Source organism: Vombatus ursinus, unplaced genomic scaffold, assembly GCF_900497805.2.
Source record: "Vombatus ursinus unplaced genomic scaffold, bare-nosed wombat genome assembly UNPS02014946.1, whole genome shotgun sequence".
NCBI lineage: Eukaryota > Metazoa > Chordata > Mammalia > Diprotodontia > Vombatidae > Vombatus > Vombatus ursinus.
Window position 1 is genome coordinate 1283865 of NW_020954724.1, and position 27312 is coordinate 1311176.

A 27312-nucleotide genomic window follows, 5' to 3' on the forward strand; every position below is an offset into this window, starting at 1 on the left:
CAACGACAAAACTCCTTAACCCACAAAGTTTCGCTTTTCCTTGAAGGTTACTGGGAAAGAGGAAAAAGGATAGCCCAAAGTAGCCAGGAGGTGAGCAGAGTCTGGACAGCACTAGCGCCCACCTCTGCAGCGCTCTGGGCCTCAAAGGAGAGAAAAGTAAAAGGGGCACGTGCAGGAGGAATGTTGGACAGTGCACCTCCCCGCCCCTCTTGAACACACACACACACACACACACACACACACACATATACACACACAGGCGCACACTCGCGCACGCGGAACCCGATGCCGGGGTGAGTCACGGGCAGGTCAGGACCGCATGTGGAAAGGGGCGGAGGGAGCCCTAGCACCAACGATTTGCCTTCGGGAGCTTCCACAGCGCAGCAGACACCAGGCACCTAGGAGGGGAGGAGCGCTTGCTGGCTCGCTCTGTGCCACGGCTGCCAGGTGACCCGGGAGGGCCGCTCACCTCCTCTCCCACCGCACCCCCCTCCCCTCCGCACCGCCCCGAGCGCCTTTGTGTCCAGATGCAGCGGACACCAGCTTGACTGAGGAATCCAGATGCGGGACGACAGCTGAACAGCTGCGAAAGCAGGGGGGGGAGGGGACGGGGTGAACGCCTGCGGGTGGTCTTTTGCCCCCTGAGCTGCTTCTCTGTGCGGACGCTGGTACCTCCAGGTAAAGACTTGAACCTCTCTTCCGAAATACACCCCCGCCCCAGCGCCTTCTCTTTGTTTGTGAGACAGGAGTGGTGGGTGAATTGGGCAAGGAGAGGGATCGCTAGAGGAGGGTGGAGGGGAAGGGAGAAGAGTTTTCGTTGTCAAAAGCTAAAGTTATGTTGTCAGAATGAAGGTGAAAGCAAAAACTGTTTTTTACCATTCGGGGGGAGGGGGGTGATGACACCCTGGACGATTCCCTGAATGACTCAGGAGTAGATCTTGTACCTATGGGTGGGGAGAGAGGCCATGAAGTGTATGTGTGTGCGTATATACCACCGCTATAGATAAGTTTCAGTTGGTGATCTGACTCAGCCTTTACAAAGGGATGCAGTCACTATGACCCCAGGCGATCCTGGGAATATCTGGGCAAAGCTGACTCCTTCCTTAATCAAAACTATGATTTGATATTCTTTGAAAGGGCAGGTGCATGTGTACACCTTTCTGTGTGGGTCCTAATTGTTCATTTCTTTACAGCAGACCACATTTGTGTCAATTAGTAATTCCTCAGTCTCCAGTCATACCTTATGTCATTGCTTAGAATATGGAAAGGAGAAATTGCTTATAGCTAGCATTCAGGCAACTGTTGCTGGTATTGGTAGAAAGATGGTTACTGTTCCAATAATTGACAGGTACTTTGTGCATTTTATAAATGAAAGGAATTCCACCGAGCATTTCTACAGCACAGAAATCTATATCAAGGCTGGGTTTCATGTACCATACCTTTTAGGTTTAAAAAAAAATCCACTTACTAATTTGGCAGTTGGAAACTGTTCCCATGCTCATGCATGAAGAGTTATGCTGGTGTATATTACCTTTTTTCCCACAGTTTTATGTTTGAAGGAGCACTCTGGCAAAATGAAATACTGTCAACTCTCTTAGGCAAAATAATCAGGATCCATTAATTGTCAAGATATGATGGGCATTGAATATGAGGTGATAGTAAAAACTGACATTGCAAAGAATATATTGAACTCTAGATTACTCTCCCTAGTTTTAAGAAATGATCACATTTTAAACACTGCATTGAAGGCTTACTTTTTAGTTTCTATCATCCAGACACATGCATATTGCCATGCAAATGGATTCAATAAAACATTATTTTCCTTTACAGCAAAACTGTTATGGCTGACTAACGGATTTTTTTAGGCAGAGTGATTATCTAAAAATGATGCACATCATGTTTTTCTGTGCTACTGGAACATGAATTGTGCTCTTATGTAAACAGTGTAAGTGGTGCCTGGATTATTTACAGATATATAGCCTTCCTCTTTTTATCTCAAAGCTTATTGACTTTTATCTAAGCACAGAAACTTCCATATTCAGATCTAGTCGAGAACTGAAGAACATTTGTATTCATATTCTGTATTTTTATCCTTAATTGATATGCAGGGTTTTTATAAGTTATGCTTTTTAAATTGTGGGATGACAATTCAAGACCCTTTATACCATTCATTAGAACTTTTCACAGTACCCAAAATGTGTCTATTCTTTTATAAAACATATAGGTGCTTAAGATAATATTCTGTTCAAAACTTTAAAATGCAACAGATTTGTTGTTAACCTAAATTTCTTTTACTTCTGACAGCTGCCGCATGTAGCTTGCTTTCCATAGAAAACCTTCCTTTTGTAGGACTTGCTTTGTTCCTTTAAGCAACATCATAGGGGTACATCTGTATTAGATGTGCATGCCTTCAGCAAACATTGATAGGTTTATCTGAGTGATCAAAAGGGTCCAAATCAAGTAGACCAAGTTAGAATAAATGTTCATAGCTAATATTCACAGGACTATTTATTCCCCAAAAGAAAAGATGCCACTTTGCTAAAGCATAAAATTGGAAGGGGAAAGAATTGAAAGGGGCTATCCTGTTATTTCTTTTTATACCTATCATTTCTTCTGTTATTTTTACTAATATATAATCCTATATCTCCTTTTACTTAAGCCTAGAATCAGAAAGCTATGGGAAATTACTCCATTAGTTGCAAGTGAGATCCATTTTAAAATGGTAATATTTTTGGTAGAAAAACTATTAAACTCAAATCAATGTTATTTTCTCCAATCTCATTTTTTCTTTCAAAGTAAAACTGAATAACTCAGAAGGAGCGGTTCCTTTAAGAATGAGCACATTGGCTTGAGGGTGGCCTTTGCAGCCTGACTGAAACCTAGTAGTAGTCACAGAACTTGAAAAGAGTAAGCTTTATTTAATATTGTTTATCCTAGCTTCATTCCTTTTATTTAGCACTATTTACTTATCACTCATCTCTCTATACATCTTCATCTCAGGCGCTCTGGTTTGTCAGAGATTCTGCCAAGTCCAACAGTCTCATTTTTTCTTCCAGTTTCTTCTCTGTTGACCTCAGGTTTGGATACTGCCTGTCCCTTCATTCATCAAAACTAGCTACCATTTTCCAGAATCTTCTCCAGTTTTTTTTTTCTTTTTCAGCACTGCCTTCATGTGACAGAGTGCATTTTCATACCTGCTTTTTCTAGCTTTCCAGTTGTTTCCTTTGTAAAGGGAAAGAAGGTAAATCTAGGAATCCCCAGGCCAAGGAACTTTGTACCTTAGTGATTTAGTCGACTTTTCTGTGGCTTTCTCTATGACAGGGTAGATTGTCATCAGCTGATTTAGGAAGGTAATAACAGCAGCAAATGAATAATAAAGGTTACTGTTAACTAATGTCACTTTAGGCAGGAATGTTTTGACTTCGACTTTCTTCTCTAGTTAACCCCAATCTGTGGTAGAGTGGATTGCATGCATCTGAATCCCTAGCCAGTCACACTTTTGCATAGTTTTATTTAGCAAACATTTGTTGAGCACAGTGTGTGCCAGATAGCTTACTAGACTGACAGGGGGAGGGGATCTAAAAGATAAGTTCTTATCCTTAGTGATCTTTTAATCTAGCTATAATGGTAAATAACAGACTATAGGATTCAAATTCCTATTCTCCAAATATATAATATTAAATACCAATGCAGTGATAGACACTAGAGGTGATAGAAAGTGTAGATAAGACAGACACAATACCTGCCCTCAGGGGGCTTACAGACCAGTAGGAGGATATGACCTGGCTAGGAAAAGGATATGACACATACACAAATAACTGTAATATAAAAATAGAATGGCTTGGGAACAATCACAAATTGCAAAATGAAAAGAATCTTGTCTATGAATGCTCAGTGTAGGTAAGCATTTAGAATAATCCTAAATGCAAAAAAAAAAATAGGGATGGGATATTTTTTAATGTAGATAAATCATTTAACACATAATAAGATAGGGACTATACCTATGATTTCACTGATATAGGGAATTCCTATATGAGGGAAAACTCTATCAGAACAAGTTGGCACCTTTTCTGCAATTCATAGTCTTAGAAACACTGCCCAGAGAACTGAGACGCTAAGTGACTTATGCAGGGTCAAACATCTAGTATGGCTCAGAGGTGGGATTTGAACCCATATGTTCTTGGTTTTGAGACCAGCGCTCTCTCTACTATGACATACTGCCAAATATAGAGACATAATAGAGATAGGTACTTGATCTGGGTTTTCATTGTTGTATGGAATTCACAATACCTAATACAGTATAATAGATTTGGAACTATTAAGAAAGGAAGTAAATAAGCCTTTAATAAAGTGCCTACTCTGTCCTAATCACTTTATAAATATTATCTCATTTGTATTTCACAACAACCCTGGAAAGTAGATGGTATTTTTATCCCCATTTTACAGTTGAGGAAACTAAGGAAGAAGTTAAGTACCTTGCTCAGAGTCATACAGCTGGTAAGTGTCTGAGGCAGGATTAGAACTCAGGTCTTCCTGACTCCAGGCCCAGTGCTCTATCTGCCTAGCTGGCTCAGATACTTACTTCCTCTGGAAGGAATGTCAGAGGTCATTTAGTCCAACCCACTCTTTTTACAGATAAGGAAACTGAAACCCAGAGAGAGGTTGCTCAGGGGCACACAAGGAATAAGTGACATACAGGCGTAGAAGCCAGGTCTTCTGATTCCTAGTGCAATCAGCTATTTACTATATCCTACTGCCAGCCACTATATATTTTGTAATGTTTGGCCTCTCCCTCATCCGAACTAGCCTAAGTGAACTAACTGTGTGAACCACATCACTTGTATATTTATGTTGTCATCTGCTGTCCTGCAGTGTACTGGGGTTGGTTTTTGGTTTGGTTTTGATTTGTTTTCTTTTTGGTCCATGTCTCATTTCCCCTACTGGAAACTCCATGAGGGCAGAGACTGACATTTTTCTTTATATATTCCTTAGCACCTTGGGCAGAGGCTTGCACATAGTAGGCACTCACTAAATATTTGTTTGATTGAATAGGATCATGATGAACTAGGAAACTTCATTTAAAAAAAAACTCAGAGATAAGTCAGAATATGTTGTATACCTTTCTAATCAATCAATAAATAATCAATTAAATGAGATAATTTTGTAAAAATCTCAGCACAGTGCGTACCACATAGTAGGAGCTTAATAAATGCTTGTTTCCTTTCCTGAACCCACCCCCCCATGTCTAAAAATAAGGCAAGTGATTCAAATGATTTCTTTGTGAAAGATCCTAGATTATCACTTGGAAGTAAAAAACTGATCTAAGGGGAAGCTAGGTGGCGCAGCGGATAGAGCTCTGGCCTTGGAGTCAGAAGGACCTATATTCAAATGCAGTCTCAGACACATGACACTTACTGGCTGTGTGACCCTGGGCAAGTCACTTAACCTCGATTGCCTCACCAACAAAAAAAAAGAAGAGAATGTTAAAATTAGGAAATTTAAAGGTGAAATAGCATGAAACTATATTGAAAAGTACTGATGTGTAGATCAGTTTATTTTTTTTTTTTGGTGAGGCAATCAGGGTTAAGTGACTTGCCCACAGTCACACAGCTAATAAGTGTCATGTATCTGCAGCCGGATTTGAACTCAGGTCCACCCTGATGCCAAGGCAGGAGCTCTATCTACTGCACCACCTAGCTACTCTTAATTTTAACATTCTTAAACTCACTATAGTTGCTATTCTTGGCAGCTAGATGGTGCAGTGGATAGTGTTGGCCTGCAGTCTAGAAGACCTGAGTTCAATTCCAATCTCACTTACTAACAATGTGACCCTGGATAAGTCACCTCTATCACCATAGTAGGCTTGTTCCCTTTTCTTCCCCCCCCCCCCACCTTCAGCATTTCAACGGATCTACAATCTCCTTAATGAGAATAATCCCTCCCCAGGTTAAATCCATTCCTACCTTCTTATCCTGTGCAACTCTTGGTCCAAATCCTCACATGAATATTCCACAAAGGATCCACCCAGTGCTCTGGAGACATGACACTAGATTTTTTTTTTTAATTTGGTGCTATTCCGAAGGCTAAAGTTCATGCAAAGGAAGATGTTTCACAAGTTGTATAACTGATAAAAAGGCATTTTTATAACAAGAACTACACTTAGCCATAAGCTCATGTGATACAAATGCACAACAGGAGAGAAAGCACAGCATAGTAGATGGACTGCTGACCCTTGGAGTCAGGAAAATCCGGATGCATGCCCACTTCTTGCACATAACTTTTCTTAGTGTTCCCAGGCAACTATCTAAGACTAAATTGCAGAACAGTAACTGATCTGCATTGACTGAGGGAATTTCCTCGATGGAAGTTTCCTACACTGATGAAATCATGAATCCAGAAAAATATTGAAAAGGATCATAAGATTAGGACTAGAAGTCATCTAGGGAACCTCTCTCATTTTGCAGAAGAGGAAACTGATGCTCAGAGAAATTAAGTGACTTGCCTCAGGTCAGCCACACAGGGACTAAGTGGTAAGGAGAAGGAAAAGCACAACACAGGTCTTCTGATCTCAGCTCAATATGCTTTCTTCTGTATCATACTATCTCTCATTGAGCATCAATAAAGTTGATAAGTTTTGGCCTTTTCTATTTGGAGATAGATTTAGATCTGTGGACTAGCTAATAATGAAAAGCTGAAAAGGGCATATCCACTTCTCTCACATCCACTATCTGTAGCACAGCTGGCCAGAAGACAGTTTTGTATGTGGAGGGCTTTCTGCTCCCATTATCAATTTAGGAGCCATGAGTAATTTTGTACTCTATCACAGTATCAGAGGCACGGAACTCAGATATTTCTCTAGTTGTATTTTACAGTTTAGTTAATACATCCCAGTTGGAACTGGTTATAATAAAAGTGTACAGTAAAACCTGACTATAATTGGTTTTTGAGGGGTTAAATAAAGAGAGCATTTTTATAAGCAGTAAAATGTTTAATTGGAAGAAAATCATATGTATGGGATTTGCAGCAGAGCTGAAAAGTGAGAAAACATTGTGAGCTGACAAAATATATTTTTATAATAATACATAATCAGAAATGTGTCATTTGTCATTAGTGACCATGAAAACTGTACAAAAACATGGATTGTGGAAGCTTCTGGGTTTTTTTTTTACTTCATTTACTGCAACAATATGACTATTTGCTATAAAATATGTAAATTATGTATGTATGTATATATGTTAATAGGTGTGTGTATCTTAGTGCTCATATCACTAAAGAGACTAGAAAAAGTATCCCTTGGAAAATCATGTTTCAACTGGTATATACTGTTGTGCTACAATTTTGAAACATTCTCGCTCTCTGCCCCTTGGCATATTGTACAGTCCAAGCACTATAGATTAGATGGGAGTCGAGTCAGGGTGCGTATGGTTTAGGAATGAGATCAAGGATTCCTGTTGCTCTTTAGTCCCATATTGAAAATCAGGATTGTAGGAGTGGGATAGGCTTATTTTTGCCTGAGGCACACTCACTCTCAGCTTTTGGGTTGTGAAAGAAGTGAACAAATATCCTCTGGCTACATTTTCAAAGACCCCAAACCACCAGAGCCACTATTCCATTCTCCAAATGTTTAGTCTCTTCATAAGCCAAAGAGAAATCCCAGCCAAGTGAGATTGGATTGAGACACTTATAACCTTATCATTAATATTTTCCTTTCTTATAAATCAGGCAGCTTAGTGCTAACAGAGCCATTGTACCACTGTCCACCATATTAAACATTTTATTTTCTCTTTTTTTATCTGTTGCTTCCTTTTCTTAAAAACAACAAACTACTGCCTCTCTTTTTCCTCTTACTTTCTTCCACTCCTTTTCTTCCTCTTTCCCCCCTTCTTTTCTGTCTAGACCAGTTAGTAGGGCCCTGAGGGGATTGCTTAACCAAATGGCATATAGGGCTAAAGTGCTTGCTGTCCTTCCTATGATGTGTTCTAATCGGTCTGTAACAATGTTTTAGCTTAACCATTTAAAAACAATCATAGGCTCATTGAAGTTTAAAAAAAAAATAAAAGTTATTCTATAGTATTTCAATCCTGGGAGACATTTCCTTGAGTACCCAAATATATAAGCTCATGTGCCTCATATCAAGTTTAAGTTCCCTGTACTGCTCTTAATATGTAACCTATTTATCTTTTTCTCAAATTGAAGCAATTATTTAAAGTATCAGAAGTGTCTAATTCTGTTACATGTTTATGTCTAGATTTTATATTCCAAGTTCTCATATTTGGGGTGAATCTTCCTTTTTTGTAACATTTCCCTAGCTTTAAAAAGCTGTCTGAAATCCTCTCAAGGAGTTATTCTTGTCTGAAATTCAAGACTTCCATTGCCTTGCTTGTTTCAAGTGTCTTTAAATAAGTCAAATCACTGTGGCAATCTATTTTCCAAGGAATAAAAAGCACACAGGTTGTGTGCTAACTTGTTTCCTTTAGTCTTAAAAAATCCTCAAAATGCCCAGGCTAGCTTGTCTTCAGGAAGACCATTGTGTTGGAGAGGAAGATTATGTACTGTATTTCTTCCTACCATTTTAAATGCAAATAAATAATATATCATGAAGTACTGTGAATATTAACATCAGTGACCTCTTCCTGTTTTGAAAATGAACTTACTGCCTCTGATAATCAATGTTTAAGATAGCACCCAGGATCCAAGGTCAAAACTAAAAGCAGGTGATTGACTGAGAAAAGAGGACTTTTTAGTCATTAAAAAAAGATTTTAAGGAATGGTTTCTTAATTTTGAAGTAATTTGTTTTCAGAGAATTAATAGTACATTAAAAGATTAGGGACTTTTTGAAAAGCTTGACTTTTCACCAGTCAGAGAAAGAGGAAGGTAAATTGGTTTGTTTTGCAGCAGATAGGTTGCACCCTTCTGTTCCTAATCAGAAGGGAAAGGGAAACCCAGCCAAGCTTTGGGTCTATAAGACAACTCAAACTATCTTTAAAAACATGTTTTGGCTTTGCTGGGCCCCAACATGTGTTTTGGCCGGCACTTTGGCTCTTCAATTTTAAACCTAGGGGTCTTTTAAGGGAAATTTAATCCATGTGTTTCTGATGCACTTAAACTTAAATCATTACCCATAAACTGTATGTCTCTCTAAACACTTTGATGTCCAAGAAATCTTTGAAACCATTTAAGGACTGTTTTTTTTTTTGTTTCTGAAAATGAGAATTTACTTATTGCCTGGGTTCTGTAAACAGGATCACCCAAAAGTTTGAATTGTGTCGGAAATCATGCAACTAAATGATTATCAGATAGGTTCTTTCCTTGGCAGAATAGATTTTCCTCTGAGTGCTAATGAGTTTTTCTGATGTGACAGGAAAAATCTAAGTATTTTTAAAGGCTTTGTTTCTCAATGGCATTCAATTATAATCATCTCTCCTCTCCCCCCCCATTTATTTTGTGCCAGGGAAATATTTTTATACAACACTGAGTTTTGCTGTGGCTTGTTGTTTAAAATATATATGTAACCACTGCCATATAAGACCTATGTCCATATATTTGTCAATCTACTTTTCCAAAATGCTTCCTGTTAATGTCAGTAGCATAAAGGTTCATCTGCCATGTCTTGGCATGCATTCTCTGAATCAATGACCTGATTTGACAAATTTCAAAAATAGGACATATAACTTAATTCATGACATTTATAGAAATTCATTCTTTGCCAGGTAGCTACTTTCTCACAAAAAGCAGTACTGAGAATAGTAAGGGATTTCAAAAGCAATTTGACTAAATCTGCAAATGTTACCATTTGCTTTTCAAAAATTCATTTACCTCCTCTATCTGCCTCATCATCACGCCTGCCTTCATCCTACCACCCCAACACTTTAACATTCTGACTGATGGAAAACTAGGAACCAGAAAAAGATAGGTCATATGTGTTGGGATCTTTAACAAGTTCTGACAGGCTTAGAAGTCGAGATATAATTGTAAACTGCTATAATGTGCAGGGTTTTTGTGCTCTACAATAATAGTGGTCTTGCTTTTTAGCTCTAAATTACATGATGACACATCTTTGAACTCTATTGTGTGAAGAAAAACACCTTCTTACTGAAGCTAGATTTCCTGTTTGTGCATGCGTCTTTTCTGGTAACTGTACTTCCCATATGAATACTGCATAAAAATATAAGGAGAGTTAAAAAGGACATGAATAGTTTATTTCTCAAAATCAACAAAGTCCTTTTTTCTTGATGAAATAAAGTTGCATTTAAATGAAGCAATGATGACATATGGGGAGTAACACTTGTTGATGCCATATTAAGTCTGGGGTTCCCAGTTTCCACACTGATTTTGATGTCAGACAACCTTGCACATTCAAAACTGTGTTCTATTGTTGCCAAATATGTTACTCTTTGGGGAGAAGGAAAAGCTTCTGTATTATCATTGGCTAAAAATAGGCATTCTCTATATTTAAATGCTCAAAATGAATATTCTTTAGTGCATATCTTCATCAAAGCATTTATCCAACATTTGATTATACATACTACATTAGGTATTTACATATCTAATTTTAGTTACCAGTCTGAAATTTTTTGCTGAACTTATGTTAGTATTCCTCACTTCAGTAATTAACCAAAACTACCTTAATAAGCACATATGTGTATGTATTTTCTGTTTGTTTGAGGTTTTTTTTGTTTTGTTTTTTTGGAGGCAGTCAGGGGTAAGTGACTTGCCCAGGGTCACAGAGCTAGTAAATGCCTGAGGCTACATTTGAACTCAGGTCTTCCTGACTCCAGGGCCAGTGCTCTATCTACTATGCCACTTTCCTGCCCCCATGTGTGTATTTTCAATATCTATATAAGAACTAAAAAGCATTTCAATTAAATTAAGGAGTCTTACAGCTTGGCAAATGAAAAATCATGTTTCTCTTTAAAAGGCAAAATTGGAGAAATCTCATAAAAATTAAATAATTATTTTATGATTGTCATTCTTGGCACAACAGCAAAAGGTATTTTAATAACTCATGTATCTAACTCTTTAAGGTTTGCAAATAGGTTTCCTCACAACAACCCTGTGAGTTAGGTAGTAGAAGTATTATTACACTCATTTTTACAGCTGGGGAAACTGTACTCATGGTCATACAGCTAGAATTAAAATTGTAGATAACAGAAACAGCAGTGGAAGCCAAAGGAGATTGCAGCAAATTATCAATGACAACTTGTACATGAGAGGCAGACTAAAAGATGTCATCCAAGCAGTGTATGATGAGAAAAGGAGGCAGGCTAGTCAAATGCTACATTTGTACTCAGTTAATATTAAAAGATTTAGAGAAGGACCTTCAGCACAATTGCTGTATCCTGTATATAGGATTTATGAGAAGGCAAAGACAAGACCCAACCAGGATAAAAAGGTGTGGGTGGCTTAGGAGGCATATCAATATAGAGTGTATTCATGTCAACCAGTTAACCCATTAATAGCAATCCAGATCTCCCTGTGCCTCATTCCTCTCCAGTCCTGCTCTGTATCTACATCATGATCTCTAGTAATTCGATTGCTCAGAATTCTTCCAGCACGTCAGCTCTGCTTGAGCTGCACGTCCCTTTCCTGCTCTTGAACCTTTATTTAACCAATTCAATTTTACTTCATCATCTGCTGTCAAATCCCTTGCTTCCTTGTCCTGTCATTACCTATGCCTTGCCAAATGCCATCCCTGGATTATTCCCATGATCTCCCTTCATAGCTTTTACTCACAATGCTGCTGAACAGTATTGCAGATACAACCTTGCCGACTAGAACCACTCCAAATCTCTATTATCTAATCTTATTTGGGTTCTCACTACCAGAAGGCAATACTTTTATACTTCCATGAATGATTCTATGTTGAATTCCCCACAGTGGTTGTTCTAAACCTTACCTTCTTTCTTTACCCAACCTCCCACATCATTCCTTCCAGCCTCTCTTTTGGTCAAGGTCCTCAACTCATACTTTACTGAGACAATAGAGGTCACTTGCCTTGAGTTCCCACTTGTCTCCTACTATATTTCTCAAAGCTTCTTGATATTATTCCTGTTTCTCTGCTTCTTCACTCCAATATGTGATAAAAGACAATCCTTCACCTCAACAAGTCCAATCTCTTTATTTGTGCCCTTAGTACCATCCCTTCTCTCCTCTTTCAGCAGATTTGCCCCCACAATCATCCCTCTCTAATCTTTAATCTCTCCTTATTTACTGTGTTCTTTCTCATTGATTACAAACATGTCCATATCTTCTCCATCCTTAGAGTACTTCATTTGACTCTACCATCCCCTGAAGCTCTCATCCAACATCTCTCCTCCCTTTCACAGCACAATGCACTTTCTGTGCTTTTTCTAAGCTATTCACACTCACGCCTCCACTTCCTCACCTCTTGCTTTTCCAACCTTTATCTTCTGATCACATCACTCAATCTAAATTTCTCTTTACAAATTTACCAATGGCCAAATCCAATGACTTTTTCATAGTCATATCCTTCTTGACCTGTCTGCAGTGTTTGATAAGATTATTGAACATCTTTTCCTATGGAATATTCACTCCTCTCTAGGTTTTCATGATACTCTCTCCACTTCTCTTATGTCTCTGGCTACTCCTCAGTATCTTTTGCAGCAACATTATCATGTACCAACCCCTAAATTAGAGGTGTGCCTCAAGTATCTCTCTTGGACCCTCTTCTTTCCTTCTTACCTTTCTCTCCTTCCCTTTCCCCAATTATCAGTTACCATAGGTTCAGTTATCATATCTGTGCATATAGTCCCCATATCTACATAAACAGCATGGCCAGGCATGGTGGTGCCCTACTATAATCACTGCTACTAGAGAGGATTATGCTATCAAATCTATTGAGCTCAGGAGTCCTGAGATTAAATCAGCTAAAGCAATCATGCAACCACACTAAGTTTGGTGTTAATATGGTGAGCCTCCAAGAATGTCAGACCACTAAGTTCCTAAGAAGGGGTGAACCAGCCCAGGTTGGAAATAGAGTAGATACAATTCCCATGCTGACCAGGATGGGACTGGGCCCATCGGTTGCCCCTGCACTTCCAACCTGAATTAGATAGGAAAACCCAGTCTTTAGCACATGTGTACATGCATGCACACACACACACACACATATACACACACTCTATTAAAAATGAAATTTTAAAAAAATAAACATTCCTAGAATCCCTCCTGAATTCCAGTTCTGCATCAGACATTTCCCAATGGATGTACCATGCAAATCTCAAAATTAACATGTCCAAAACAAAATTCATTATCTTTCTCTAAAAATAAACCATAAACACTTCTCTTTCTAATTTCTCGATTTCTTTTGAGGTATCATCATCCTTCCAGTAAACCAGGTTCAGAACTCAAACTTATCACCAACTTTTCACTCTCTCTTACCTCTCCTCTTCTGTCAATTGTCAAGTCTTGTTAATTCTATCTCTATAACATTTTTTTCTCATTTATTCCTTTCTTTCCATTTGCTTAGTTGGTATATATTTTGTATTCAATTTTCTGTGTATGTGTTGTTTTCTCCAAATAGGATGTAAGCTCCTTGATGATAGAGCCCATTTTATTTTGTCTTTGTATCTCAAGCAGCTAGAAACGTGCCTGGCACATTTTGGACACTTATTAAGTGACTACTGAATTATGAATCATATACATGAGATGTAATATAGTATTACTAGAAAGACCATTAGATTTGGTGTCAGAGGGTCTGGGTTCAAATCTCAATCACCTTGGACAAATCACTTAACTTCGCTATCCTTGAGTTTCCCATTCTGTAAAATGAGAGGGTTGAACTTGACCTCTTAAGTTCCCTTCTAGCCCCAATATTGGCATATATATAAAGGAAAGTGAAGTATAAATCTGATTATTTGATTAATTTAAGTAATGCAGACAAATGGAATCATGAAGGTCCCAGCTGGACCCTTTGGCCTGAAAGCTGGGATTAAGATGTTTGTTATTTGTATAGGTGTCAAAGGTGGAAATTAAAGTAAGTTATATTTAATGAAATACAAAACCAAAGTATAAGTATAAGACTTATAGCTGAGTAGAAATCAAATATTATAGACCTCACCCAGGTTTAATTTCGGTAATGCCAAAATTGAAATTTTTTTAAATTTCACTTTTAATTAGTTTATTTGGAACTAGTTGGAACTAATGTTCCAACAACTAACAAATATATATTTATATGTATATGTTTATATGTATGTATATATTTACATATATGTTTCTGTAGGTCACATCAGAAAAGTGCAGATAAAACCCCAATTTTATTAAAGACAAAGAAAGGTGACAGCACTTGAAACCACCTTATAAGTTGATGAATTAACTCGTGAATATTATTTCAAACTTCTAAATTAATTACTGGACTTGCTATTGAATACTCAAACTCCCTTATAACTTCTAAAGAAGGAACTTTTATTTTCCCTACTCCATAATTATTATGTGCATTTCGCTTCTTTGGCAACTCAAGACTACAGATTTTCTCAAAACTCAGAAAATGGCATCTGTTTACATATGTTTTGTTTTTCTAAAGCCAATCCCCACAGATGTCCATAAAGTATCTAAAATTACACAGTGTAAAGATTTTAGAAAATATATATATATAATATATGCAATTTAAAATAAAGTAAAATGATAAAATGCCAGTGTCATCATTATTGTGGAGGCCAACAGAAATGACAAATGTGAAGATTATGATGAGTAATTTTAGGGTTTGTCATTGCTTAAGCCTTTTGATGATGACTAACCTTGCTGCCTGTTTAGATATTCTCCTTGGGCAGAGTACACAAAGGCAAGTGTTATATCAGAGTGAATTTTATTCTTGTTTGTATTCCTTGTTTCAACTTACATAATCTCCTTGGCAGCAAATAGGCTGATCTGAACCAATAAAAATAAAAAAGGAATAACTGATTGAATTTTTTTTTTGAAGATAAACTTTGTTTTTTCACTGAATTGACCAGTTATATAGACATAGGTCTGATTTTGGCTGTATCCAACCTTTTGAGTCAATAAGGTTTAAAAAGTTCAGAGTGCTTACTGAATTCTATCTATCTTTCCATACACATATATATGTATTTATACACATATATACATATATGTGTGTTAAATATGTGTATATACCCGTATACGTGCATGTATACGTACATATATATATGTATAACTGTGGTTTACATATACAAATATATACATGTGTACATTATATGTATATGTATATGTATAAAATCATCATGGCATAGTGGATAAAAAGGTGTCCTCACAGACAAGGAGAACTGGGTTCAAGTCTTACCTCTGATACATACTATGTGACCCTGAGCAAGACAATTAACCTCTTGATGCTCTAGGCAATTCCCTGAGACTATGTGTTGCAGAGATAGTGCCAACATGCACTAGTAGAGGCAGTTTCCACATCTGGTGGTTTCCTATACCAATGAAATGATCAGTTCAGTCCCTATTCCTTATCCTTTTGATCTGAACCCATAATGATCCCAATTTCATTTGTGTAGGAAATTTCTCAGTGCATTAAGTCCCTCTACTATTTCAGATCAGCAGTTCCTCTATAATTGATAGTCTTAAAGAATAGTTTGTAGATATTGAAAGATATGATTTACCCATGACCACACAGCTAAGACCTGAGTCCAGTTCTTTTTGATGCCAGGTCCAATCTTCTTTGCCGTATTAAATATTATAGTTATTTTTCTATCATGTTTATGCTCAGTACATGTATTCATCATGCATGAAAAGTTCTATTTAATCCTTTACTCACTGAAGGCACAGTAATTTGGGAATTTTATATACATATATGTGTGTATGTGTTTGTACATACATGCATACATATATACATACACAAACATACACATTATATATGTGTGTATTACTTTTCTTCAAAAATTCTTAAAACCACATTATTTTCATCTAAGAAATATGAATTCAAAAAGCAAATGTGTTCATAATTAGCTATTCTTTCCTCTCAAAGTATTATAACTGTTTTAAATGATGTTATAGGAATGTATATATATGCACATATAATTTATCACCAAATTTATTTGTTAACTGTTAAACAGTAAATCAAATTCACTCCAGAGAAAAAGATTGTTTGCTGACTTTGAAGATATTATATTGGTTTCAAAGAAAGATGGATAAGCTGATACTAAAACTCAGAAAGAACTATCTTACTAATGAAAATAATTTTGTGGGTAATTATTCTCTTAATGTGGGCACTTGGTACCCCCAATGCCTAGGGACAACTCCAATTTTTGTCTGGTTTTCCTTGACTACATCTTGTACTTGGGACAATTTCTATTTTAGGGATGTACAGGGAAAGTCAGGCTTCTGTATGCCATGAGGGTGATCACTCATGGGAAAAAAGAGAAGAACAGTTTCCCCAGCATGGCATCATATTTTGTTTCATAGATGTGGAAGGATTTTTTAACTCAGGAGAATATGTGATTTATCAGTTAATAATGTGCCAGTTTCCTCCCTATTGTACCTCCTTTAAGTGGTTCAAAACTATGCCTGTATAATTCAGTTGTGCTCAATTCTAAACATTTATGTTTGAATAAACTGAAAGCAGTTGTTGCAGTTATCTTACAAATATAGAATGGGGCTATTCAAATTTGAATTGTAGATATATGCAAAAACATGTTAATTAGGATGTCCTAGAGTAAAAAGGGGGGGATTCTTGTTCTCATGCACAAAATTAGTATTCAAGAAAATTGCATGCATTGGGCTAAGATATAAGGAAGACATTTTGCTCCTACAATATTTATAGCTTTTTAGTACTTTCTTAACAGTGGCAGTCAGCCTTCATAATTTTCAACACAATAGAAGATTTCTCTTTGAACTACAAGTTATTAATAGAGCTAAAAGATTATTAATCAAATCACCCACAATTCAATGTGTTTTCTGAACAGGATCTCCATGATACCTCAAATGATTTTTTGAAAGTGCTCACTAGATACTGTTGCCTAGAAATGGCATGTTTTTCAATCATTCTTAAGAGGACAATGATATTTGTTGTGAACAATGTGTGAGCTGTGGAAGACTAGTTTAAGAATATTGGAGCCTACTCTTCAGGTCACCTTTGCCCTCTTCATCTCACTGTTTAGCAATGACCTGTACCACATACCACAGCTAAACAATGCAAGATTGGGATTTTTCTCATGTCAGAAGTTTGGCCTCCTTTAGATTTTCAAGTATATAGGAAGAGAGGAGAGATGGTCTAGCAATAAAGGGTGTAGGAGTCAGAAGAGGACTGTATTGATTTCTCTCAAAGAAACATTTGTATAAAAACTCAGAAACCTAATTTAGAGCTGCCCATGGAGACCTACTGACTGATCATATTAAATAAAACACACGCTAATTAGGTATGTGCCAATTTTAACTTATTTGGTTCTTTAGTGAGTCTTCTACATTTAAGTGTCTTCAATAACTTTATTTGTATAATAAAAGATCCCAATTAATTTAGAACATCTTTTCTTTGTCAGACTCTTTGTGATTCAATAAAAAGCTGCCATGTATAATAAATCTTTTTCCTGTAGTTATGAATATTTTTCCCTTGCTTTTTAGAACAAAGAAAATTTCTTACCATAATTCCTATGTGAATAAATTGGGTCTCCTCATAATATTTGAAACTACCTGAAGGGACCACACTACTAACACTGGTGATTACTTTAAGGATATTCTCTAATAAAGAAGTATGCTATAAATACACAGCCATGAAATCAAGATAGCAACATGAATTTCTTTCCAACTCACATATGTAACAGAATCCTTAAAAAAAAAGAAGACAACGAAGAACTCTGGGCTTCTGGGCATATGAACTGTGAACAGGTTTTGCCCTAGTCTATCTGATTTGCTCCCCTTTACGGAATCATGTTTGTAAATAAGCTATTGTTCCCTTTATTTTTTCCCCTCCATTTGCTGACACATGCTCAGTTGGGGGAAGGTACTTATTTTGGTTTTGTTGAGAGGTCAACCAGATTAGATATGGTAGGTAGTAGTAGTTCCTTATTTGTTTTTCTTCCCTACTAAGGAAGGCTGGAGAGAGGGCTATTGTACTGGAGAACAACTTAAGAGGGACGTGGAGAACATGGAGAGGTTTCAAAGGAAAACCACAAGATTAGTAAAGATATAGAAAATACAAACTATGAGGAAGCTTAAAAAAAAGAGTGTTATGTAATCAGGAGTAAAAAGAGCTGAGGTGTCACTTAACAATCCTCAAGTTTTTAAAGGGTTATTATGCAGAGATGGTGACTAGGTCTTTATTCTTGCTAAAGTAAATGGGCTTACACTCCAACATAGGAATTTAAATTAGCCACATAGAAGAATTTTCTAATAGAGATTTTAAATATTGATTGGTATAGATGCACAGGTGAGGTTGGTGGACTCTCTTCTGGAAAGATTAACAGCAGAATTGACCCTTAGACGTTTAAGATAGTATCAGCATAGGCAGCCTGAAAGGTTGAATGGGCCAAATGAACTTTTTTTTTTTTTTTTTTGGCTAGGCAATGGGGTTAAGTGACTTACTTGCCCAGGGTCAAACAGCTACTAAGTGTTATGTGTTTGAGGCCAGATTTGAACTCAGGTCCCCCTGAATCCAGGGCTGGTGCTCTGTCCACTGCATCGCCTAGCTGCCCTCAAATGAACTTTCAAAGTGACCTCTAAATCTATTATTCTATTTTCATAAATCCAACATAATTCTTTGTATTTTATAAAACTGGCTTCTGGCTACCTTAAAAATAGATTTTATTCCTTGTATTTTCTTAAAGGAATCGAAGACTCAAAGTTATAAGGGGCTTCAAAATCTATCCAGCCTAACCCAAACCTGAACAACAAACCTGCCCCAGTGGGGAGGGTGGGGTGCAAGAGGGGAAACAGAGCTAACTCAATCCTTACTCTACCTGGTAGACTTTCAAATACTTGAAGACAGCTATGATATCTCTCCTAAATCTTTTTTTCCCTAGGATAAACATTCCCCAACTTCTTCAAAAATTCCATCATGATTGCCCTCAATTGAACATACATCAGCTTATCAATGAAATTCCTCAAATGTGGCACCAAGAACTGAATAACCTACTCCAGATGCAGTCTGACCAGGATAGAGAATAATGGTGTATAAAAGCTAGATGACCACTTGTCAGGCATATTGGAGAGGGATCATAGAATCAAAGATTCAGAGTTCAAATGGACCCTAGAGGCCATTGAGTCTCAAATTCTCATTTTACAGATAAGGAAACTGATAGTCCGAGAGGTTTCGGGCACACAGGTACTAAGTGTCAAAGGCAGAATTTGAACCCAGGTTTTCTTGACTCCAAGTCCAGTGTCCTCTCTACTATACCACACTGCCTCTGTCTAGTCCTGGACAATATGCTTCACTTAATGTAACCTAAGTTTACATTTGCTTTTTTTGGCTTCCATGTTGACTCAGATCAAGCTTGCAATCCACTAAACCCCTCAACTCTTTTTAAGATCAGCCTATTTAGCCATGGTTTCCCTATCTAGTACTTGTCAAATTGAGTTTTTGAACCCAGATGTAAAGTTTAACACTTATCCTTATTAAATCTGACTCAACATTCTAACTGATTAAGATCCTTTGAGGTCCTAACTTTGCCATCCATTTATATTTACTGTCCCTCTTAGCTTTACCATCAATGCAGTTATCAAATTCACCTTCTAAGGTGACACTGAACCATTATGAACTACTCTTTGGGTCCAGTCATTCATCTAGTTCAGAACACACACACACATACACACACACACACACACACACACACACCCCAATCTAGTCAACCTATCAAAAAAAAAAAAGAAAGAAATGTAGTCACTCTGATATGACCTATTCTTGATGAAACCATGATGGTCCTTTGTGATCACTGCTTTCCTTTTCCATATATTCAATAACTATCCCTAGAATTTTGCTGAGAATCAAAGTCAAGTTTACCGGCCTACAGTATGCCAACTTCAACTTCTTCTCTTTATGGAAAATCAGGACATTTGTCCTTTTACAATCCCACAATACTGCTTCTGTTCTCTTTGCTCTTTCACAGTGACTCAACAGTCATAACTGCTAACTCTTTCAATACCCTGCAATGTGATTTCTCTGGTGACTTGAGGATCTAAACTCAGTGGTTTCAAACCACTCAATGACATTATCTATGTTCTACTGTATTTTTATTTATTTTGTTAAGTATTTTCCAGTTATATTTTAATTTGGTTTGTGCCACACTTGTTGCAGGCTGTCATTGTAGGCCCTGGGTCATGTGTTTGACACCTCTCATCTAATTCACCAATGGCAGCTAGTTGCTCTTTTATAATCTTCCTAATCATCTTGAGGATCAAGTCTCTATAGGCCATTTTTGTCCTGTCCTTTATAATTTAAAGATCATCTTCCTTGGCAAAGAACACAGATACAAAATAAAAATGGAGCAGCTCTGTCTTGTCTCCATAGTCTCCATCTAGTCCACCCTAAGCCGCAATCCTATTCTCCTTTTGTCTCCAATATAACTTTAAAACAACACTTTTTGTTGTGTTTCAATGTCCTCACCAGTCTCAATAGATTCTGACCTTTAGCACTTCTGATGCTATTTTTACAGGACATTTTTTTTTCATTTCTCCTCTATTGCATGGCCTTGCATCCATCTTCTCTATATGTCTTTTAAAAAATTAAGCTGATCAGTGAGTTCCCTCTGCATTCACTTCAGGCTCTTTGGACGCTTCTCTTTTGCCTCCCTAGTGTAATTGTTTCCTATTTTCAGAATTCCATTCGTGAGAGTTTCCTATTATTCTATAGAATTTTAGCTCATAGGATTCTTTCTCTTTGGAATCTGCCCTTCTCAAATCTAAGGTGTTTGTCAGATTATTCCCTGATTTCTTCTCTTTTTCTATCTCAGATTCAAAGATGGAATAGTCACACCTCTTCCCCATGTTTTCCCCATCATTTCCACCCCAGCAACCATTTCCTCTTCGTCGGTGAGAATTCTGTTCAGAAGTTTCTCTCCGTGGTTCCCTCTCACTGGGTGATTTCATCAGCTCCCATCAGTTCAGCTATTAACTCTATGCACATGATTCCCTGATCTACATATCCAAACCTGGTCTCTCTCCTAAACTGCAATTCTACATCACAAACAGCTTCTTGCGAATTTTGTCCTGGATGTCCTTAAGAAATCTCAAGGTCATATTATCTTTCCCTAAAAACCCCCTCCTCTTCTAAGTTTCCTTATTATTGTTGAGGGCTTCACAGTCCTTTCAGTCTCCCAGGTTCACGGCCTCAGCATCATTATCAACTTCTCTCTCTCAACACATACATTCAGTCAGTCGCCAAATCTTGTAATTTCTTTCTCTATAACACATCTTATATGTGTCCTGTTCTCTCTACTTACTCAACGAGCCTCCCTATTAAATCACCTCCAAAGGTTTCTTAATACCTCTACAATCAAATATAAACTCCTCTGTTTGGCACTAAAAGATGTTCACAATCTGGCCTCTTCCTATCTTTCCAGATTCCTCAAACGTTACTACCATTGAGGCATTAGGGTTCTATGATTCAGTCATACTGATCTACCCGTGTCCCTCACATGCGATCTCTTGTCTCTTTGCATTTGCTTGAGCTGTCCACAATGTCTGAAGCACTCTTCCTCCCAATCTCCAGCTTCCTTTAAGACAGAACTCAAGCATTTCCTGCAGGAAGTCTTTCTTCCACCTATCCCAAACTCCAGCTTCCCCTCTAATGCTATCTTCCATCTATATTTGTGTGCATCTTGTATATGTTGTGTATGGATATGTTTTCTCTCCCATTAGAATGTAAATTCCTTGGGGGCAGGAATGTTTTTTTTTTTGTTTGTTTGTTTGTTTCTTTGCAACTCCAGCGTTAAGCACAGTGCCTGGTACATGTTAAGTACTTTATTAGGACTTGTTGATTGATTGATTGATTGATTATGTTACCTAAACATTGAAAATCCTGGGATTAATCATAAGAGGAATTAGTAGACAGTTTTGGTATTCTCCTTGGTTCCTAAATTATATCTACATATGCAAAATCAAGTGAAAGCTTAGTATAACTATCTAGCTAAGCAACTTCTTCTTCAACTACCTGAGTATTTTAGGAGAAGATACTTTTTTGGTCTGAATTATCCAGGTAATTATATCATTTTTTCTCTTTGTACTTGTAATCACAGACATTTTTTAGTTCTATTTGACCTTTCCAAAAATAGATAGAAATCACAAGGATGGCAGATGAGGAAATAGCAATGATTTTCTTCATTGCAGGAAGCACTCACCTCCATGAGATCACAGATCAATGGGCTATTGGGGTATTTCTTTAAAATATGCATATTTCCAAACAAATGCAAAGGGAATGCAAGGAAAGTCCAAGCATCATGCTTTTTCTATAAGAAAAGCAATTTTGCGGGCTAGGAGAAAAAAGTCTGAGATTGTCAAAATACAAAAAGTCCATTTTATAGAGTTCATCTTATATACAGGGTTACATAATAGTCTTACCTTTCCATGCTACTACTTATTGGGCTTTTTATATCCTGCCTAGCAGGAAAAAGCTCATCTGCTTTCTTCTAAAGCAATGATATTGTGTACTATGAATTTCAGCTGTCCCCTTTTAAACTGTGCTAAGTGCATATGCATGTATATACATACACACATATATACATATGCATACATTATATATATATATATATATATATACACATACACACATATGTTCATGTGTATATGCTTTCTCCAATGAGGCAGATCATTAATATCTCTTTATGCCTGCCCATCTTTTATGATCCTGGTCTGTTTTCTGAAAGGTTGAATAGAACTAAAATGTCTATGACTATAAATACAAAGTGAAGTAAAAAACTGTAGCATATGCACCTATGTGTATATATGTACATCCACACATATCCCACATATGTCATATTGAAGCAGTTAGGTACAATGTATAGAATGCCAGACTTGGAATCAGACAAGCTTGAGTCTGAATCCTGCCTCAAACACTTACTAGCTGTATGACTCTGGGCAAGTCACATAACCTTTCTCAGCCTCAGTTTTCTCATCTGCAGAAAATAATATCATCTCTCTCTTAGGTGGATATGAAGATTAAATGAGATAACATATGCAAAGCACTCTGCAAACTTTAAAGCTCTATAGAAATGCTAGCTAGTATTATTGTTAGCACTTCTATATTATAAACAGATGTATAAAGAACCAGCTTCAGAGCCAGGTCCCACCTCAGATACATACCAGATGTGTGACTATGGACAAGTCATTTACTTTCAATACTTTGAAATCACAGGTCCAGCCCCTATTTCTATAATATACATCCCATAGTTTTAGAGGGGGCAGATGAAATTCAAAGCAGAGATACGCACATAGATGAATAGTATTGATAGTGACGGTGTCTTTGCAGAATCAAACACATCATTGGGATCTATGCTCCTAGCCCAATAAATGAATGAACAGAAGGGGTAGATGGAGGATTTGCATCACTGAGGTTAATGTTCCATTACAGACCATATGGAAAGTCAGTTAATAGAAACAGTTATGCTGTGCACCAGGAGTTCAAAATGGTATACCAAGGTATCATTGAGAAGATAACATACCAGGAAGCATCTTGCCAATGAGATTATTTCCACTCTAAACTGGAAAGGAATAAAGGAATGTTTTATGACTGTTTCAGTTTCACTTGATATGTGTGCAACATTTTAAGAGAATAAATTAGTCTGCTTGAATCATCCTTATACATTCCAGGTCATTTAAATTCAAAGTCAGTTAAATAGCTTTTTGCTACAAATGAAAGAAAAAATGAGAGGGTCTGCTTAATATCTGGAATCTAGATCCAGGCATACCACAGGGTCAAGAATATATCAAGATAGAAATTTATAAAAAGTGAAAGTATTCTTTTTGGTAGCCACATGAATAACTATAAAAACCACACCCGGATCCCTAGCTGCCAACTTTGATCTGTGAGAAATCAAAAGCAATGTGCCAAATAAATTAGATTTGGAGAAGAAGGGGGCAGGGAATTGTAATTGTAGGAAAAACAAGACTCAAAATCCTTCCCTGAGATTAGGGTTGAATTTTATAAACAAAGATAAGTATAACATGCCAAACATCATGTGTACCAAAGCATGACTGATTATACCTATTCAATTTAATCAATATTTATAAAATATCTTCAGGGTGGCTGACCCAATCCTTGGCAGTCCTATAAAGTTTCATTCTTTTTGAAAGATATAGAGCATTTCCTGTAGCTAGTATAGAAAGCCCAGTCTGAGTAACACTCAAGAAATGTTTCATACCTTTGGTAATTCATTTTACTCTTAATTAATTGGAATGTTCAGGAGAAAGGGGTGTTCTGGTTCAGAGAACTTTCTTGCCATGTGAGGACTAAAAGCAGAAAATCCTTTTTAAAAGAATGAAAAACCCTTGACATTTAAAATTTTTCTAAATTCGCTACTTTATTTTTCTGCCTTAGTAAACAAAATGAGGTTTTTAAAGTGAGAATCACTCAGATGGCAATGGAGAAATACATAGTGAGTGACAGCAGGCTGTAACATGTAACCAGTAAGGAACTTCAAAGAACCGACATGAAGAATTTCACAAGGAAATGTATGAGCAAAATAGAAGGGCTACTCAGGTGGAAAGAGTAAGGATAGGAGGGAGGGAAGGAAGGAAGGAAGGAAGGAAGGAAGGAAGGAAGGAAGGAAGGAAGGAAGGAAGGAAGGGAGGGAGGGAGGGAGAGTTGGTTTATTAAGTATCTGCTCTGTGCTAGGCACTGTATTAAGTGTTTTTAAGATATTTTCTCATTTGATCCTCACAACAACCCTGGAAGGCAGGTTTTATTATTATCATCCCCCTTTTATAGTTGATAAAGCTAAGGCAGACGAGGTAAAGTGATTTACCCAGGGTAACACAGATACTAAGTATCAGAAACCAAGTTTGAACTTTCCAACTCCAGATACAGTGCTCTATCCACTGTACTGGTATCCTTTCAGTATCTGAAACAATATGCACACACACACACACACACACACACACAAACACAAGCACATGCACATATACACATATATATATATGTATACATATACGTGTGTGTGTGTGTATGAAGGCATTCCAGCATGTTGAATGGATTCTTCATGTTGAAATTATAGGAGGCCAAGGACAAGAGCCTCCCAGAATGAGCAGGCATGGATGGATTCAGCTCATAAGTATCTAAGGCCTAATTTGAACTCAGGAAAACTCATCCTCCTGACTCTAGGTCTGGTACTCTATCCACTGTGTCACCTAGCTGCCCCTAGGTTTATATACATATATGTGTGCATGGATATATTTGTGTATGTGTGCATACACATATATATGGACATAAATGTGTATGTGTATATATAATAGACATATATATGTATACATATACCTACACACACATATACAAGGTAATTTGATGAAAGGGAGGGATCACTAACAACTGAGATATCAGAAAATGCCTCCCATAGGAAGGGACACCTAAGTTGAGCCTTACTGGAAGCTAATGATTCCAAGAGGTCAAGTTAAGTAGGGAGTACATCCAGACTCGGAGGGACTTCCTCTACAAAGGCATACATATGGGAGACTGAGTGTAGTAGAGTTCAGCTAAAAGGCAGTAGGCAATTCTGGATGGAACACAGAATGCACAAAGAAGAGTAAACAAAATGACGCTGAAAGACAATGAAAATTAAATACAGTGGTGGAAAGAACCTTTCATTTGGGTAGTGCCTTGCAATTTTCAAAATGCTTTCTTTTTTGTCACTCTAAATTTTATTGATGTGTTCTCTTTTTGTTTTGGGGTTTTGTTTTTTTTTTTTACAATCCATACATTTACAGATTATTCCCACTTTGTGAGAGGTCTTTTGTAATAAAGTAAAACGGTTAAGTAAAACTAATAATAAAGTGACCTCACCTGAACGTGCATACAACATTCCCATCTATAGCATCTCTTGACCTCTCTATTTTTTTTAATTAACAAAAACCTATTTTTTACAAAAGTTCTTCTATATGCATTATCTCATTTTATCACTGGACTTCATTATGTAAAGTCAGGACTTGTGTCATTATCACCACTTAACTACTGGATAAGCTGCAAATCAGAGAAACTTTGACTTGCCCAACATCACCTAGTTAATAAATGGCAAAACCAAGTCTGTAACTCAAATGAAATGAGATTATATTTGTAAAGTGCCTGGCATATAGTGAGTATATAATAAATGCTTGTTCCCTTTCCCCTTTGTGAACCCAGGGCTTTTTTAGCCCATCATACTGTCTCTCCTAACTTTCCACCTTTCCTTTCTCACACCACTGAACCTGCTTTGAGCCCCTTCCTAAGCTCTAGCCTCCCAATCCATCAGCCCTTTTCTGGCTTCATTTACACCTCTCCCTAACGTGGACCATGGCTAGGTGTTTTTGATTCTTTCCAGGCAAGAGCCCCAGGATCCCTTGCCACTCTGTCCACTATGTTCCATCCCAGTGTTTGCTTTCTGCACTCTTGCTCCTGGAGGATTGCCAGGCCTTGAGAAAGTCATAAAACTGTGCCAGCTAACTCCACTACAAATTCATGCTAACTTCAATTATTTAGTGCACAGGATAATGCACAGAACCCTGTACTCAAAGTTAGGAGACCTGGAGTCCAGTCACACATCACACACTTACTACAGGATGAAGAATAGATTACTTAATCTCTCAAAGGCTTAGTTTTCTTATCTGTAATTAATAGTAATGATAGTATTTTGATAGTATGATCATTGTTGTTGTTCAGTTGTTTCAATCATGTCACCCCTTTGGGGTTTTCTTGGCAGAAATACTGGAGTGGTTTGTCATTTTTTTCTCCAGTTCATTTTACAGATGAAGAAACTGAGGCAAACAGGGTTAAGTGACTTACTGAGGGTCGCTCAGCCAGCAAGTGTCTGAGGCCAGATTTGAATTCAGCAAGAAGATTCTTTCTATCTCCAGTTCCAGCACTCTATCTACTGCACTAGTTCCCGAAGTATGATAGTAAATTATGTAAAATTTAATAAAGTAGAAAATGATAGTAATTACATTATTTCTCTTACAGAGGGGGTCTTAACCTGGGGCTCCATCACTTTTAAAATATGTATTTTTGATAACCGAATTTCAGTATAATTGCTTTTCTTTGTCATCCTGTGTACTTCATTTTATACACCTACAAATATTATTCAAAGAAGAGGTCTTGTTGGCATTACCAGACTGCCAAATGGATCCATGATAGTAAAAAGTTTAAAAACCCATGCCTTACAGAATTGTGGTGAGGAAATGTGAGT

General features: G+C 37.2%; 1 protein-coding gene across 1 annotated transcript in view; it reads left to right on the forward strand.

Moving 5' to 3' along the window:
* The first annotated feature begins 446 nt into the window (after positions 1-446).
* The window catches only part of MET (MET proto-oncogene, receptor tyrosine kinase), a 153691-nt gene continuing 126825 nt past the window's right edge, over positions 447-27312 (forward strand). The window contains exon 1 of the mRNA XM_027845025.1: positions 447-678. The gene's annotated coding sequence lies outside the window, so the exon portion shown is untranslated. The remainder of the gene's footprint in view (positions 679-27312) is intronic.